This window comes from Dipodomys ordii, unplaced genomic scaffold (assembly GCF_000151885.1).
Source record: "Dipodomys ordii isolate 6190 unplaced genomic scaffold, Dord_2.0 Scaffold14, whole genome shotgun sequence".
In the NCBI taxonomy this organism is placed as follows: Eukaryota; Metazoa; Chordata; class Mammalia; order Rodentia; family Heteromyidae; genus Dipodomys; species Dipodomys ordii.
Genome location: NW_012267230.1, coordinates 8,028,948 through 8,045,821, shown reverse-complemented (window position 1 = coordinate 8,045,821; position 16,874 = coordinate 8,028,948).

The following is a 16,874-nucleotide window of genomic DNA, read 5'->3' as shown; positions in this document are numbered from 1 at the left end:
TCAACTTGCAGCTGGTGGGTCAGTGCCAGGCCCGTGATTGTCAGTCATCAGCAACTGTTGTTTGATCCCAGAATGCTGATTACTTCCCAAGTGACCTTTGGGACAGGAGCATGAGGTCTGAATCCCAGCAAGTTTTGTGACTTAGTTTCTTTGGAAGCCTGAGTCAAGGATGGATGGGCACGGCTCACTTAGGAAAGGCTCAAGAGAAGAGACAGAGAGGCAAGAAGGGATGGGAAAGGGAAGAGAGCCTAGAAAGAGTCTTAGGCCAAGTCTATCCTGTGGGATACTCTGGAGAACACGAAGTGTCATGGGAACTGGTGAGGTTCCAGGTAGGTCTCTAAAAGAGGAGGCCCAATGAGAGGAGATCTGTAAAAAGAGAACTCTACCTGGCTCTTGGGTGCTTGGCTCGTGATGTTGCAAACAGGAATTTTAGGATACATTGAGGTAGAAACCAAGAAAATCTACTGGTAAAACAAGAAATGGTTGAGTAGTTTGTTAGTAGAGGAAAGGTCAGTGCACACTGCACACCCAGACCTGGGTGCAGATGTATTGCGTGCTTCACTATCAAGGTATTTATGGTAAGTAGATGAAGTTTGGTTTGAACTCACCTTCAGAGGTAAGCCCTTTGTTCTGACAGCTGGTACACTTGACCATCCCAGCTCTTACACTATTGAGACATTATCAGTTGGCCTCTGAGATATCAAATCTGGTCAATTAACTAAATTTGTCACAGATGTATGTCACCCTTCCAAGGTGGGGAGCGTCCAGCCTTCTGGCTGTGTAAGGCCCATGAAATCATTTAGCACATGACAGGTCAAGCCCGCCCCATTTGCCTATATTAATAATTTGTTGGCCCCATGAATGATGTTATAAATACCTAAATGGCTCTTGGCAGAAACAAAGATTCTCCACTCTTACAAGGTTGGGTTTTACTAGGAGTTTTCAAGGCGGGGGTCCTTCTTTAAGGACTCTGAACAGCACTCTGTGATGACAGGAGACATTTTCAGTCAGTGTTCTCTTCCTAGGGTAAATGCTTTCCTTTTAGATATTCTCGTTCAGTTCCCAGAGTGTAGCCATCATTAGGCAAAGCCACAGGAAGAGATGTGCAGTGTTTTCAGGTGATATTGTGGCTTCATGAGGGATAGTGATGCTTTAAGCAAAGAAGCAGTGCCTGTATGCATTTTGTCTCATTAATCATGTGACCCCAGCACCTCACATCTGGTCTGGCACATAGTAGGCTCTCGATACATGTTTGCTTCATGTTTGAATGTTCATTCCAGATACAGAACTGAACACATCGAGGGCTTCATGTTGAGCTGAATTAAAATAAGGTGCCTAAATTCTTTCTGGGAGGGTTTTATAACCAAATCTGCTGGTGTGGCTGGCTGAAACGTTTTAGAACTGTGGCCAGAGCCCTCCTGTCCGCACCCCCTCCCCCCCGCCAACCCTGCCTCATAGGACATGGAGCCTTGGGAACAGAGTAGCTTCCGCCCTAGTCCCCAAGAGTTCTTCACAGACTCTGCTGTCATTTTTATTCAAGTACTGCTCAGTTTTTTTTATTATATAATAAATTTATTTCTTTTCATTATGCAAGTAAGAGAATCACATTGCTGGAAATTTGGGGAAACCTAAAAAAGAAGGAAGTCCACTCACTGGCACTTGGTTGACTCACTTTTTTTGTTAGTCATGAGGCTTGAACTTAGGGCCTGGGTGCTGTCCCTGAGCTTTTTCTTTTCCTTCCTTCCTTCGTTCGTTCGTTCGTTCCTTCCTTCTTCCCTTCCTCCCTCCCTCCCTCCCTCCCTCTCTTTCTCTCCCCCTCTCTCTTTCTCTCCCCTTCTCTCTTTCTCTCTCTCTTTTTCGCTCTTTCTTTCTTTCTCTCTTTCCTTCCTCCTTCCTACCTTCCTTTCTTCCTTCCTTCCTTCCTTCCTTCCTTCCTTCCTTCCTTCCTTTCTTTCTTTCTTTCTTTCTTTCTTTCTTTCTTTCTCCTTCTCTCTTTCTCTCTCTCTTTTTCGCTCTTTCTTTCTTTCTCTCTTTCTTTCTTTCTTTCTTTCTTTCTTTCTTTCTTTCTTTCTTTCTTTCTTTCTTTCTTTCTTTCTTTCTTTCTTTCTTTCTTTCTTTCTTTCTTGCCTCAGGGCCTGGGCACTACCTCTGAGCTTCTTTTGCTCAAGGCTAGTGCTCTACCACTTGAGCCACAATGCCACTTCTGGCCTTTACTGTGTAGTTTATTGGAGGTAAGATTCTTAAGGACTTTCCTACCTGGGCTGGTTGTGAACAATGATCCTCAGATCTCAGCCTTCTGAATAGCTATAATTACAGGTGTGAGCCCCTGTGCCCCGCTCCTGAGCTTTTTTACTCAAGGCTAGCGCTCTTGCCCTTTGAGCCACAGCTCTACTTCCAGTTTTCTGATGGTTAATTGGAGATAAGAGTTTCACAGACTTTTCTTCCCACTTGGCTTCAAACCATAATCCTCTGGTCTTAGCCTCCTGAATACCCAGGATTTCAGACATGAGCCAATGCCCTGCCAGATATACTTCTTTAGCCCAGCTTCCCCCACTTACATGTTTTCTTCCTTCTTAAAGTTTTTATTAAACATGCTTATGACCATATTATGAATATAATTTTATAACCTGATGCTTTTTTTCCTGCTTAGCAGAAATGAGATTTTTTCTGGATTTAATTACATAGTTTTAAAAATAACCATGACTGTTTCTTTTTCTTATTCTATCTCTTTCTGAATTTTTAAAACTCAGTTAACATGCTCACACAGTACAAGTACAGAGAGAGAATGGTTTCCAATGAAAGCAGGGGTCCCTGACCCCTCCTCTCCTCTTCTCTCCAGACTGCTTCCAGGAGGCAACTGCTGGCAATGTGGTTTCCATTTTTAGGTCTTGGGGTGTTTATCTCTGTAACTCCAAAATAAGATGCTTATGCAGCTGTTTTTTGATTCATCAATTTAAGACAGTTTCTATTGACTCTCTGCCATGGAAGATGAACAGCCAGCATATTGACACGGCCCCTCCCCCCTGCTTCTGTCCTTCTCTGAATTTTATTTGAGGAAGGCAAAACATGCACATGGAAAATCATGGCAAGAGTGAGACAGCGCCTGGGATATCCACAACATCTAGGACAAGTGCTTGGAGCAAAAAAAAAAAAAAAAAAAGTTCCAGTACCCAATAAGGTCCAATTTGCAGTGTCTAACATCCACTCAAAAATTACTTTTAAGAGGCCAGGTGTGGTGGTATATGTCTGTAATCCATGCTACTCAGAGGTGCAGGTAGGAGGATCCAGAAGCCCCTTCAACCTTCTTAGAGAGGTTGGAGGAGACAGCCAATGTCCAGTGCACACACTTGCTAACCATTGTTACGGTCACAGACCATATGACACTCACCTCTAAGCACTCATCCTTCTCAGTGCTTGCATGGTATCTGATTAATTGGCTAGAGCATTGTTTAATGGACTGTTCCCTGTTGGTGGGTAATTGTGTTCCATTCTTCAGTAGGAGCCACCAAGAAGCTTGGAGACTTACGGTTCTAAGTTTAACCAGCAGACATAGAGTGGTCATTCAGAAGTCCGTGAGGGGTGCATCATCCTTGACATATAACTGAGATTTCCCTGGGTTTCACTGTTGAACCACGCAGGCCCTGGGCCAGCACAAGATAATGGTGCAAGCAGGAAGGACTTTTGACTCCTGTCTTCCATAAACTCTTCTTGGACTGAAACCTGCTGCCCAGCATCCATCTACCATCCAGCGGGAGAGTCAAGGCCGCTGAGTTCACGTTCCTGATTTCTACCTCTCTAGTCACTTGCGAATCGATGTGTTTTGCTTGGTGGGTACTGTTGGTGCCTTCCCCACACTCCTTCTGCATGCACCATTTGGACCACCAGCCCCTGTAGCCCGAGGATCCCTGTGGTCCTTCTAGCCGGTGAGGCTCTTGTGGGGGGCAGGACAGAAGTGCTGGGAGATGGACATTCCAGAGTCTCTACCCATCATAGAGAGCTTTGTCCTGCCTCCCTCACTTTACCGTCACCCATGATCCATGCTGTCTCTCAGTAGTCCCTGGGGGAACTGAATTTCAGGTGTTTACTGTAGCACCACTCATTAATATGACCTAGACTGCTGCCTTCTCCTTCTCTCTCACATTTCTGCATGGTTGGTTGTGCCAGGGTTTTTGAGATTATTTTCCAAATCAAACACTTGCATCAAATTTACCCATCTAATCCTTCTCTTAGGAAAACCATCCCAAGAAAACAAGAAGCTCATGTAGTGTGGAGACCCAATCCTGTCTTGGCACGTGGTGAAATATGGCATCTCTTGGAAGTAAATTTTCTAAGCAGAGACTGAGGATGAATAGGAATTAGCAAAGCAGACTTGAGAAAACAGTAGGGGAAATGTTCCCAGCATAGGAAACAGCATGTGCAAGAGTCCTGGGGGCAAGAATGCTAGTGTGGCTGGAGTGAGTCAAGAGTGTGTGCATGAAGGGACATGTGGGGAGGATTTATGACCTGCAAGTGAATTCGCCTTGATTTGTCTTTCCTCTTTGAGTTGGTTTTCTGTCTGTATACTTTATTTTCTTGAGCTCCATTATGGTCTGGCTTCATTAAAATGCATCTGAAATGAAATCTCTAATGTTGACAGTGCTGTCAGATGCAAAGGCCTCATTTCTCTTTGGTTCTTTCTCACCGAGCTCTATCTATGAATTTCTGGGGAGGATATGAGGATTTTGATTGTTTTGATTGTTCTTTTTGTTGAGGGGGGTATGACCACATTATGTTAATTTCCCTATTGTCTTAGCATATGAGAACATAAAGCAGTAACTCATTTATATGAAGACTGAATGCTGAGAGGTTGTTATGGAAACCAGGGGGAAATGTTCATGTTGGCTTGAGTAAATTGAATAACCCCCATTAAAAGATTGAATGCAGAACTTATTCACCCAATTGTGTGTTGTGTGGAAGAGATGAGAAAATCAACAAGATAAATGAGATTTTTTTTTTTTGCAGGAAGGGTAGGAGCAGTAGGTGGATGAAGAGGGTAAATCAATGCTAGAGATGTATCATTTTTATTTAAACAGTCATTTCCTCTTTTCTTCTGAGTATTTTGTTATTGATGCTCACTGGGTGTGGGGGGTTGGTGGAGGGATGCAAGGAAGGGGACGTGTGTGGTAAAAGGCAAAGGCAGACCTGGGATTTCCATGATGCTCCTGAGCTCAGTTCTCCCTGGAGTGTCCTGGTCAGGGGAAGGAACAGCTTCAGCTTTTTCTGCTTTGCTTTTATTTATTTATTATTACTTGGTTGGTGGTCACGGGCCTTGAACTCTGGACCTGGGCACTGTCCCTGAGCTCTTTTGCTCAAGACTATTGCTCAACCATTTTGAGCCACAGCACTACTTTCAGTTTTCTGGTGGTTCATTGGAGATAAGAGTCTCATGCTTCCCTGCCCAGGCTGGCTTTGAACCACGATCCTCAGATCTCAGCCTCGTGAATAGCTAGGATTACAGGCATGAGCCACTGGCACCCGGCTATTTTTTTAAATTTATTTTTAATTTTTTATTAGTTTGTTGCTTGGAGACAGGATCTTCTCAGGTAGCTCAGACTGTCCTCAAACTGGAGATACTCTTGTCTACTGCTCAAGTGTTGGGAATATAGATATGTCCCACCATCCCTAGTTCAACATGGATAGGTCTCTTTACTGTACTTCAAGTTGACTTAAAAACAAAAAGACTAGTTTTAGGGCTGGGCATGATGGTATACACCTGTAATTCCAGGTACTTGGGGGATAGAGATAGGAGGATCAAGTTTCAAATCCAACCTGGGCAAAAAGTGAGATCCATAGTAACAAACATGCTGATAATGATGGTTCACGCTTGTAACCCTCTACCTCTGGGTAGAGCAAAGAACATTGTGGTCTGAGGCTGTCCTGGGCAAAAGCATGAGACTTCATCTGAAAACAAACAAGCAAAAAGGACTGAGGGATTGGCTCAAGTAGTAGATCGCTTGCTTGGCAAGTGCAAGGCCTTGAGTCCAGTGCTAGTACTGCTTCTCCTCTTCTTCCACATGAAGACTATTTCTGTTGCTTCTTATTTCTCTAATCAAAAATGCTTCAGCTCTCTCTAAGACATTCCTTAAAAGCATACTCTGGAAGAGGAATGAAGAGGTAGAGGTATAGATAGAGCACCACAATCATGCAGGATTACAGTGCAGTCAGAACTCAGAGAGTGCTCCAGCCTGGGGATAGGCAGCTTCTGGAAGTGGCTGCAGACTTGAAGGGTTCACCAGAGCTGCTGAGAGGCTGTATCCCAGCTCAGTGATCAGGTCCTGGGCTCTGGGAGCCTTGTGGCTCATATGTAGGGTTCCCTGTAGGAGGCAGTTCCTCATTGGTCACTTCCATCACAATGCATTTCCCATCTCCTTACTACAGCTCTTCTTCTCAGTCCTGTTCCTGCACTGCGATGGGACAAGATATCCAGCGCCCCCAGGTGTCAGGTTAATGGCCCAGTGATACCCTCTGCAGTGGAACTTCTATTATGAAGAGAGCCCTAACCTCTCAGTTGTTGCATCCTAGTTGGCCCTGGATTTGGGCCACAGGATGCAGGGGAAGTGGCTTAGAGTCAGGTCTCAGAATATCCGACCTGTTCTTGTGGTGCCCTCCATGCCAGTCTCTCAGGAGACAAGCTCCTCTCTGGAGGAGGACTTCTTTGACCCAGCTTAAGCCCAGGTATGTTAGAGCTTGGGCACCATGAAGTCACTGCTACCTGACTCAAAGTTATCTGCAGTCAAATGAATTAGAACTCTAAAGCCATAGTGAGCATCCTTGTATTGTGCACGGAGGGCTTGGGGCTGTTTGTTATGCAGCATGATTTTAGCAGCAGGGAAATAAGGCCCTCATAGTTGCCCTTCTCCATCTCCCCAGTAAGTCAGGTGTCTTCTGGAGCTTCCTGTATGTGGCTCTTCTTGGGAGTGCTTTGGCATTGCCTTGAGAATCTGAGGTACATGCTGTTTGCCAAGGGGTAGCTAGGCTATGAAGAGAGATGGGTGCTGTAAAGGACCAGGTCTTGTTTTCCCATGAAGCTGATGCTCAGAAATCCCCCATCTGCACCAGGTTTTTGCAGGAACTCAGGGCCACTGGGAAATAGCTTACTTTCAGCCAAGCAAAGTAGATGTTCCCACTTTTGCCCTTGTCTAGAGGACATCCAAATTCAAATATAGCTACCATGATGCTGTAGAGGACCCAGCTTGTCCACTGCTGCCCACATGACCCTGAGCAGCTGTGGTCTGAGCACTGGAAGATGCCACTGAAGCCTCTGGCTGCTCATGAGTACAGGAAAGGCAGCCCTAATGGCTGCTCCCCAGGGGTCTTTGGAGCAGGGCCTCAGGCCTGAAGGAACCTGAGCTTCATGGCCCAGCTGCTCACAGCCTTCAGGAATTCATATAATGGAGGAAATAAACAAGATAGATGTTAAAATGTCTGCTAAAGATGTGGTCAAATGTAATGTTATTTGGGGATGGGGCTTTTTTTGGGTGTGATTAGGTCAGAAGGGTGGTGTACTCAAGAATGGGATTAGTGCCCTTTTAAAAGAAGTGTGAGGACACACTAAAAGGAGAGCCGGCCCTGACCTGGGAGGGGAGCTTTCACCATACCTGCCTGCACCTCTGCTTAAGCCTTTGCAGCCTACCCAATTTTGAGTTACTCAGTTCTGTAGTTTATAACCCTTGCAGCCTATGGCATTCTGTTAAGGAAACCTGAATGGACCAAGATGGTACTGTCAGCATCTCTTCATACTGCCACCATAAGGGCTCTGATAAGTCCTGCTACCTTTTATTTAGACCAGGGTTTCCTGAATATCTAATCACTCAGGTTTTATTTTTATTTTTTCCTTCACAAGCACCTGACATGAAAACCTTTTGCAAACAATGCCACACAGATTGAATGTGATACTCAAAAAGGATCCTTTAGAAAGAAGGAGAAACTTCCTGAGAAACTCAATAACCTGTTTAAGGTGTGCAGCCAGGATGGGGTGGATTTCAGATCAGAACCTGTGAAGAACTTTTCCCTCCATCCTAGGCAGCCATGAAACCCACCAGCCCTGTTGGGAAGGCTGCCACTACCAAATCTCTTTCTCACAGGCATGTGTTAGAGTATCAAGTAATGAGGGAAAACGTTGGAAAGACCCGTGTTTCCAAGTAAGGGGGCAAGTTAATGCTGCCATCCTTTCACACAAAAGTGTGTCAAGGAGTGTGCATGATATGTATGAATCATAATGAATATCTTGTATGTATATTGAAATGGGAAATGGGCAGTAAACCAGGGAAGATGAACTTGGAGAAGTCTTTTCATCTTGTGGCAGCTGTTACAACTTCCTGTTGTGGGAGCAAAATGACAGTCACATAAATGAAATGCATGAAATAAAAATATGAAATGATTGAAAAAAAACAATACCAGAAGATAATGCACGCAAAGCAATAGCTGCCTTTAGATGGTGGCTGGGTGAGTTCAGATCCTTTGAGAAGCAAAAGGCAAAACAGAAAAAGTTGTGCAAGTACATATTGCAGGCAATGCCTGTGAAAGGAGAGGGGAGGGGTGGGGGATGCTTAGGAAGAGCCTTGCCTTTCAGCCTGGCAGCTAGGGAGTTCCTGATACAAACCTGAGTAGGCCCTGGGGATAGAAAACCCTAGTTCACAGACTCTTTCTGTGCTCACGTTTGGCTGGGAAGCCTCTGAGTGGGTTGCCTAGCATAGACACACATAGTATAGGCCCACAAGGGTGGCAGCTGGAGGCTGATGGTCAGGTGTGCTCCCGGAGCTGGAAGGTATGAGCAGGGACTTCCCTCCTACGAGACATTGCCTGTAGGACACCTTCCCACCGGTCATTGGTGCATCCACACAGCATGAACATTGGTGAAGCACGTCCACTGGACACTGGTCCCCAGTGGTCAGCCTGGTAAGGCAGAACTCTCAGTCACATGAAGTAGGTTTGTTACTTATAGGTAGGCACAAACACTATAGGAACCTAAGGTTCATTGCCAGCCACTCTTCCAAGGCTCAGGGTGAATAGAACAGATCCACATATGCTCTACTTGCCTGGCAGCTGGGAGACTCCAGGGAGCAGCCTGCCCTGAGTTCCTATGCTAGAGGAATGGAGCTGACTGGGTGAAGTGTTGAAGGACATCTTATTTCCTAGGATGTTCTGGCTAATTTTTCATATTTCAAGATATTTCATTCCTCTGTATTCTGGAGGAGCCCAAGTGAAGAGAGGGACCTGGAGGACTGGGCGGGTCCAATGCCACCTAGAGCACTGTCCTGCAGTGTTTGGTGAAAGCACATTGATCATGACCTTGAGAAGCCAAAGACTTCCTTATAGCACCCACACTTTTGTGTTCTGTGCCCCTCGAAAGTGTTTTGAGTCAGTTGCATGGAAAGGTTCACAACAGGAAGTTGTAATAGCTGCCACAAATCAAAGAGAAAGTCATTCTCAAGCTTCCCTTCCCAGTGTCACTGCCCATACCTTGTGAAAGAGACTGAATAATACTGAATGGTCTAACATTTCTTTAGAAAATTATTTTTGAGATTGTAGCTAGAGAGGAGGCTAATGAGATCAGGAAAGGGAGCTTGAGCCCCTTAGCTGGGGGTCTGGGGGTTTCTATATATATATATAATGCATGTATATGTATATGTATATGTGTATATATATATATATATATATATATATATATATATATAATGTATTGTAAGTTCCAGAAGGAAAGACTATTTGACTTCAGAATGCTCTGTCTGAGCAGTGCTTAATTCTGAGTAGGTGCTGGGTATATTGTTTGTGAAATTAAATGAATAAAGGGAAGTCTGAGCCTTGTGTAGGACATGTACCTGAGGTTACCGCTCCTGATGGCTGAAAGAGCTGGGGCATTTGCACACCCTCCAGTCAGTTATGGCGTGTTCTTACCCAGTGCTTGGGACTGCTGTGTATGCAGGTACAAGGGGCTCTACCATCAGAGTGGGCCCAGGGTCAAGTAAAGAGATTTAGGAGTTGACCATTGGGAATTAAGGAAACTGTGAGTCATAATAAGTCCACGAGGAGCTCAGTGATGGCTGAGGAATGTTCACGCCCTCCCTTCATGGCCCTACAGTCTCAAGGCAAAGCTAGAAACCAGATATTTTATGAGAAAGTAAAATGACCCACACGTTAGCTGGAATCCCCAAGATCAAAGATCACAGCATAGTTTACTCAGGTGAATTCCTGATAATTTGGGAGAGAGGCTCTTTCCAAGATGTGCCTGGCTTTGGTTCCCCTTCTGCCGCTGCTTCATCCCACAAGAGCAGATGTGCAGTCATTGCCTATAGGGAATCCTCTCACTCGGGGGTTCATCTGCCGCTGGAGATGGGGCCTGTGAATGGGTAATCTTGATTGTTAACTTGGCTGGACTGAGAGACACCTAGGAGATTTGAAAAGCACACTATCTGTAAGGGCTTTTCAGAGAAAGTAGATCCTAAGAACTGACCTAATGAATGTAAAATTGGAATAGGTTATTGGGAGGTGGTGGAAACAGGAGGCAGGGCCCCTGTGTGTCCTTGGGGGCTATCTCTTGTGCTGGCCCCTTCCTGTCTTCTCTCTCTTCTTCTTGTCTGCCATGAATCGGACAGTTCTGCTCCATCACATCCCCATGATGGACAGAGCCCTTTGAAACCATGAGCTAAAGCAAGTCTTTCTTCTCTTTATGTCTGATGCTTTGTCACAGTGAAGCCAAGTCTAGCCAGGAGTGGATAATGTGCTGGCATGCTTTGACTGCTCTCCCAAACTCTGCTTTTCTCATGTGGCTTTAACTCCTGTCCCTTTTATGAAGATATTTCTCTCTAGTTCCTGTTTCCAAATTTCCTTCCCTAACTTCCTCCAGAGACCCAGCAGAACAAGGAATTTTTATTGATGAGAGTAATTAAATAAATCCCTGAGAAACAAAAGTATTCTTAATATATTTTTCCCCTTTAGACAAGATACTCATCTTCTTTGTAGCATTAGACAACTCCCTTTTGGAAACATTTCCTGGTGTTGTGATTATGTCAGATCCTCTAAGTCTCATCTCCTTCTGAAGTGATTTGATTTGATTTTAGGGCTCACACAGGCAAGTGCTTAGGATAAGTTGTTGCCGGGATCTTTCCGATGACAGAGACCTTGTCTCACCCAGTGTGATGTTAGATCCGTATATAGCTTATTGTTACATGGAGTCAACTCCTTGGAAGAACATTCTGTCTTGTTTCCTTGATAGCTAATTAAATAAGGCATCATACTGCAGTCTAGAAAGTTCGTGTAGGAAAACTCCCATGGGTTTAGATATGTGTGTGTGTGTGTGTGTGTGTGTGTGTGTGTGTGTGTGTGTGTGTGTGTGAAATGGTTGGAAGACAAGTAAAAACTGATGTAAAAATAAGCAAGATGAACTAAGCTAAGGTAAACCCTGCAGTGTGATCTGGGTTTGGATGATGTAGCCAACGCAGCGTCTGCCCTGGGGACTTGAGTTTTCATCGTGTACAAGGAAGGTTCTAGGTCAGTCTCATTTCTTATGCTAAGTAAGTTGAGAGTTCAGAAATGCAATTTCAGTTTTGTAAAAGATGGCTCTTTCTAAAGAATCTAACTTTTCTTCCTTTAGCTCATTTTGAAGTAAAAGTCGAAAGGTTAGACAATTTAAATATTTTTGTATTCATTTCCACGTCGCCACTTAATTCCCCCAGACCAGTTGCAGAGTTCGGTCTTCCAACCTATTGTGGGTCTCGCTCTGCACTTTAAATGAGTGGTGACTTTTAATTAGTGTTCCTTAGGTTTTAGAGAGGGAATTTTCCTTGCTTTCCTCCTCTACCTTCACTGACTGTCTAACTCCGAGAATCACAATATGGCTTACAGACTTTGACATCAAGTTGAACTCATAGTCCAGCGGGGCCCAGGAACCTGGAGCAAGGGTCCAGTGGGAAATGAATGCAGGAATCGCTGTTGAAACAAACCATCCAGATTCCAAGGTGGCAGCAACACACAGGGGCCCCACGTGGTCTGCTTCAAGTTCTTTGGCTATGATCTGGACATCAACAAAGAAGTTACCTCCTTTGGAGATTGGATGGTTGTGTCATTTATGTGAATATATCACGGAAGCCTTTTCAGGTCTTGTTTTTCCATCTGTGTTTATGTGTTGTATTTGCTCATTGTTCCCTGAAAGTGGTTTTGACCCTGGGGACATTTGGTTGACCCTCCAGACATTTGTCTGGAGACAGTTTTGGCTTGGTTAAAACTGTAAGTGGCATGTGGCAGATGCTACCATTCCCTAGTGGGTAGAGACGGGTTTCCAATGAAGGGTCCTATGCTCTACAGGACAGCTCCAAAATGGTGAACTGACCCTAAATATCTGTGATATCATGGTTGAGAAACCCCAGGTCCTGCATCCAGACTGTACCCACTCTCTGGTTGTGAAAGCAGAAGCTACAGAGATGAAACACTTGGCATTCATTATTTCTTTATAGTTAAAAAAGATCCATCTCGTCTCAGGAAGGAAGTCAATATAGTTTCTAAAGATATACACAGAATAAAAAATAACCAGGAAGCAAGTGGAAATGTGTTTTCAAGGGCACACTGTGTGGACCGATGTTGCCTTTTCAGGCTTCAGTTCACCTGGTGAGGTTATTGCTTGTGCGCTGGGCCAAGTCCACACCTTTTAGTGGTGCCCCTTCTCCTTCCTGACTTAGAAAAGGCAAAGCTACCTGCTGGCATGAAAAATAACTTCTAGAAGCTTCTAGGTAATTGGGTGATATTTCTGGATTTGTCTTCCTGTCTAACGTACATCAGTTAAACTTTTGACTCTCCAGTGCTTTCTGGAGAAGGTAATAATCAGAAACTAAATTGACTTGGGTTTTTTCCTCCATTTTTGCCCCGTATTTCTTAAGATTAATCTCCAGTATCTATGAGTGCTGGGTGATTTGTAGAAACGGCAGTGCTTTGTCAATATCAGCCTGGCCTCCATTGATCAAACCCTCATTTAGGTGCTTGCTGCTGTCAGCAGGGAGTAGCCAGGGAAGAGGAGGGAAGGGGAAAGGCCACTCCAGCAGCCGTGGCTGATAGAGGTGCTAGTGAGGGTTTTAGCTGGCTCATGGAGCGAGGGGGAGTTGAGCGCTATTAATAGTGAAGAAGGAGGGATGAATGTCGAGGGTTCTTTTTCAAATCCATTATCACTCAGAAGATGCTACTCAGATGAGAGCCCCTTTCTGAGCCCCAAGGCTGGGTGGGATGTGCCCCAGTGTTAGGAGAGCTCACGGGAGGTGCTGGTGTTATAAAATCATGACATTACTGTGATCATCTTTTCTAGTGACCTGGGTCTCAGGTGCTGGGAGAAGAATCTGGCGTGTACTAATGAGTGCTGGAGGCTCCTAACTCCATGGAGTTATGAAACTGCTGACTCTGTCTTGCTCACTTTGCAGTGGACATGCAGAGCTTCAGAGTGATGAAATGACTTGCCCAGCGTAGTCCTATTTGCTCATGAATTCCTTCATCCAATAAAATTCTTTGTGTATATACTGTATGCCACAGCTGGTTACAGACATCTGGCTCTGTGGCTTGAATCTATCCTCCACAGTTCACGTGTGTTAGCAAGGTCATCTTCAAGTGAGGTTCTATCACAGAGAAAGAGTCAGGCATGGTAATTAATCTCAACTATATGTAAGAGGTATAAGTAAGAGGATTGAAGTCTAAAGCATGAGACTCTATCTGTAAAACAATGAAACAAAAATGTTTGGAGATATGGCTCAGGTGGAAGAGTACCTGCCATCAGCGGGGAGACAAGAGACCCTGAGTTCAAACCCTAGTACTGCCAAAAAAAAAAAAGAATAGGAAAAAAGTAATATGTAAATATACATGCTAATGATATTTGAGATGGTTGGGTTTGATGAAGTCAAAGAAGGGTTGGGCTCCTGGGATGACCTTAGTGGCTTTATAGGAATAGGCAGAGAGCCCTGAGGCAGCCTGCGCTGTCTGCTCATGTCCTGTGGTCATCATGTTCTAAGGCTACGCAGGATGCTGAGCTGATGTTGGTACGGTGCTCTTGCTCCTCCCAACTTCTGGAACTGTGAGCCAGATAATGTGTACTCTTTCTAGATGACTTAGCCAAGAGTGTTTTGTTATAGCAAAATGGACATAACAAACCAAACATAAGAAATTGCACTCACTGGAAACATTAGCCCAACATTTTTTTTTGTGGAGGGCAATTTTTTGGGCATTCCTTTTGTGGGTCAAGTTGACACACAAAACGTGTCACATTGGTAAATCAGTCATTAAGAGATATGGCGTCCAGCCAGCCTGGTAACATGTGGGTCTGGGGTACAAACTGAAAGACCATAGGAGAAACTTTGTTGCCCATAGAGTGGTGGTCTGTTGAGTAGAACTGAGCAATGTCATACATGAGCATTGTCTTTGTCACATGCAACAACAGAAACCTGGTGACTGGAAGGGATGTCCTTACAAGAGACAAGAGCAAGTGCAAGCTTTGGAGACAGAGACCTGGGTTCAAAGAGCAAGTGCAAGCTGGATGGAGAGCTGGGTTCAAATCCTGGCTTTGCCACGTACTGACCAATTCACTTTGGGGAGGAGAACTGACCTCCTGGGACTGTACTTCCTTCTGTAAAAGGAGGAGGTAACTATGCTCCCTTCCTCTCCCTCTCATCCCCCCTCACTTTCCTCTTGCCCTCCTCCATCTTCCCTCCTCACTTCCTGGGGCTGGATGAGCTAATACAGCTCACGGCACCACTCCAGAGGCGGCACTGAGATGTTCTTTGACTCTCCATCTTTTAGACATACTCATGGTGGCTGAGGAGAGTACTTCCTCCACGCCCTCCCCTCTTGGCTTTCTAGCCTCACATTTTTTATTATTTATTTATTTATTTATTTTTTGGGTCCGGTCGTGGGGCTGAACTCTGGACCTGGGCGCTGTCCCTCAGCTCTTCAGCTCAAGGCTAGCGCTCTACCACTTGAGCCACAGCGCCACTTCCGGCTTTTTTCTTATGTGGTGCTGAGGAATCGAACCCAGGGCCTTGAGCGTGCAAGGCAAGCGCTCTACCACTGAGCCACCTTCCCAGCCCTAGCCTCACATTTTTGAAGAACCACCCAATGCTCCTCACCCAAAATGTCCTTCCTACTTCTTCCTGCCTGGTAGCTGGTTAATCCTTTAGGACCCGTGTCAAATGTCTCCTCCTTTGAGTTACCTTTTCTTGTTGCACAGTCTGTGGGATGCTCAGTCTAGCCAGCTCCTTTTCTCGGGGAGGTAAAACCCAAAGCAAGGGTGAGGCCATGGTCACTTATGGATGGGGGCCACATTTAACACAAGGTGGTGCTCTTGAGCCATCACGGTCAACTTGTTTAATCTCTGTTTTCATTTTCTTACTTGATGAGAAATGTGTGATTTCTAATCAGTCCCCGAAGGACTGGAACTATAACTTGAGTTCCACAGTTAAAAATGGTGATTTCTCATACTTCGGATAGTTCCACCCACGCTGGGCCAGGGAGGGGGTGGTTAGAAAAAACATCACACTTGCCAAGTCTATGCAAACAACTTGACACTTAGTACAGACTTCCAGTATTCAAATGGTCTCTCTTAAAAAATTGTATTTCATATTTTGGGTTGGAGTATAAAGCTCTTGGAAGTGCCTAACCTGGTTGAAGCTCTATAGTAGCTGTAGAGAACTCAGACAGCTCCTTGGAAAGCAAAATCCCTGATTTGAAACAACCTTGGTCTATTTCTGTACTAATGGGCAAGAAAGCAATACATCCTCATAGCCAAGTTGGCTTTCTCCATTTCTTTCTGGAAATGCTATTGATGGTGGCCAGGAAAATCATTGGTCTTATTATCTTTCCCGTGGCATGGTCTGATCCTATAGCCTTTTTTTTTTTTGTTCTTGTTGTTGGTTGTGGGGCTTGAACTCATGGCCTGGGTGCTGTCCCTGAGCCTCTTTGTGCTCAAGGCTGGCACTGTACCACTTAAACCACAGTGCCACTTCGGGTTTTGGAGTGCTTAATTGGAGATAAGAGTCTCACAGGGACTTTTCTGCCCAGACTGGCTTTGAATCATGATCCTCAGATCTTAGCCTTCTGAGTAGTGAGGATTACAGGTGTGAGCCACCAGTGTCCGGCCTCCATAACCTGTTTTGTCCCCCCCACACCCTCCAAATGATGCCGGGGGCCCTGCGTGCAGGCCAGCTTAAGTAAGGAAACCAAGGTGGGATCATGTGCTCAGGCCTTAGTCTCCAATACCTGGGAAGAAGTTCTTGAGTAGACTTCAGTGGATCAACCCTGGAGTTAAGATGATTATGAAAAGCATCACCATGTTACTGGTGTAGTTGATTTAAAATAACCAAATTTTATAGTTGCTTTTGTGATGAGTACATACTACATTACATACATTAGATTGTTTTTGTGTGTGTGTGTCGGTCGTGGGGCTTGAACTCTGGGCCTAGGTGTTTGCTCTGCACTCTTCAGCTCAAGGCTAGCACTCTACCTCTTGAGCCATAGCACCACTTCCAGGTTTCTAGTGGTTTTTATTAGAAATCAGAGTCTCATAGACTTTTCTGCCTGGGCTGTCTTTGAACTGTGATCCTTAAATCTCAGCCTTCTGAGTAGCTAGGATGACAGGCGTGAGCCACTGGTGCCCAGTGACATTAGATTCTTATACAGGCAAGCAGAACTTAGTGCCAAGATTTAAAGGAAGATAGTGGTAAACATTAATTTTTAACCCTTAAAATTTATTTTTAAACTTAGTTTTATGTTTTTCTCATTTTTCATCTAACCGTTCATGGTCTCCATATTGTTGTTTACTTTTACTATTGGTATTATATTTGTATGTGGCTCAAGTTGTGAATGGTACA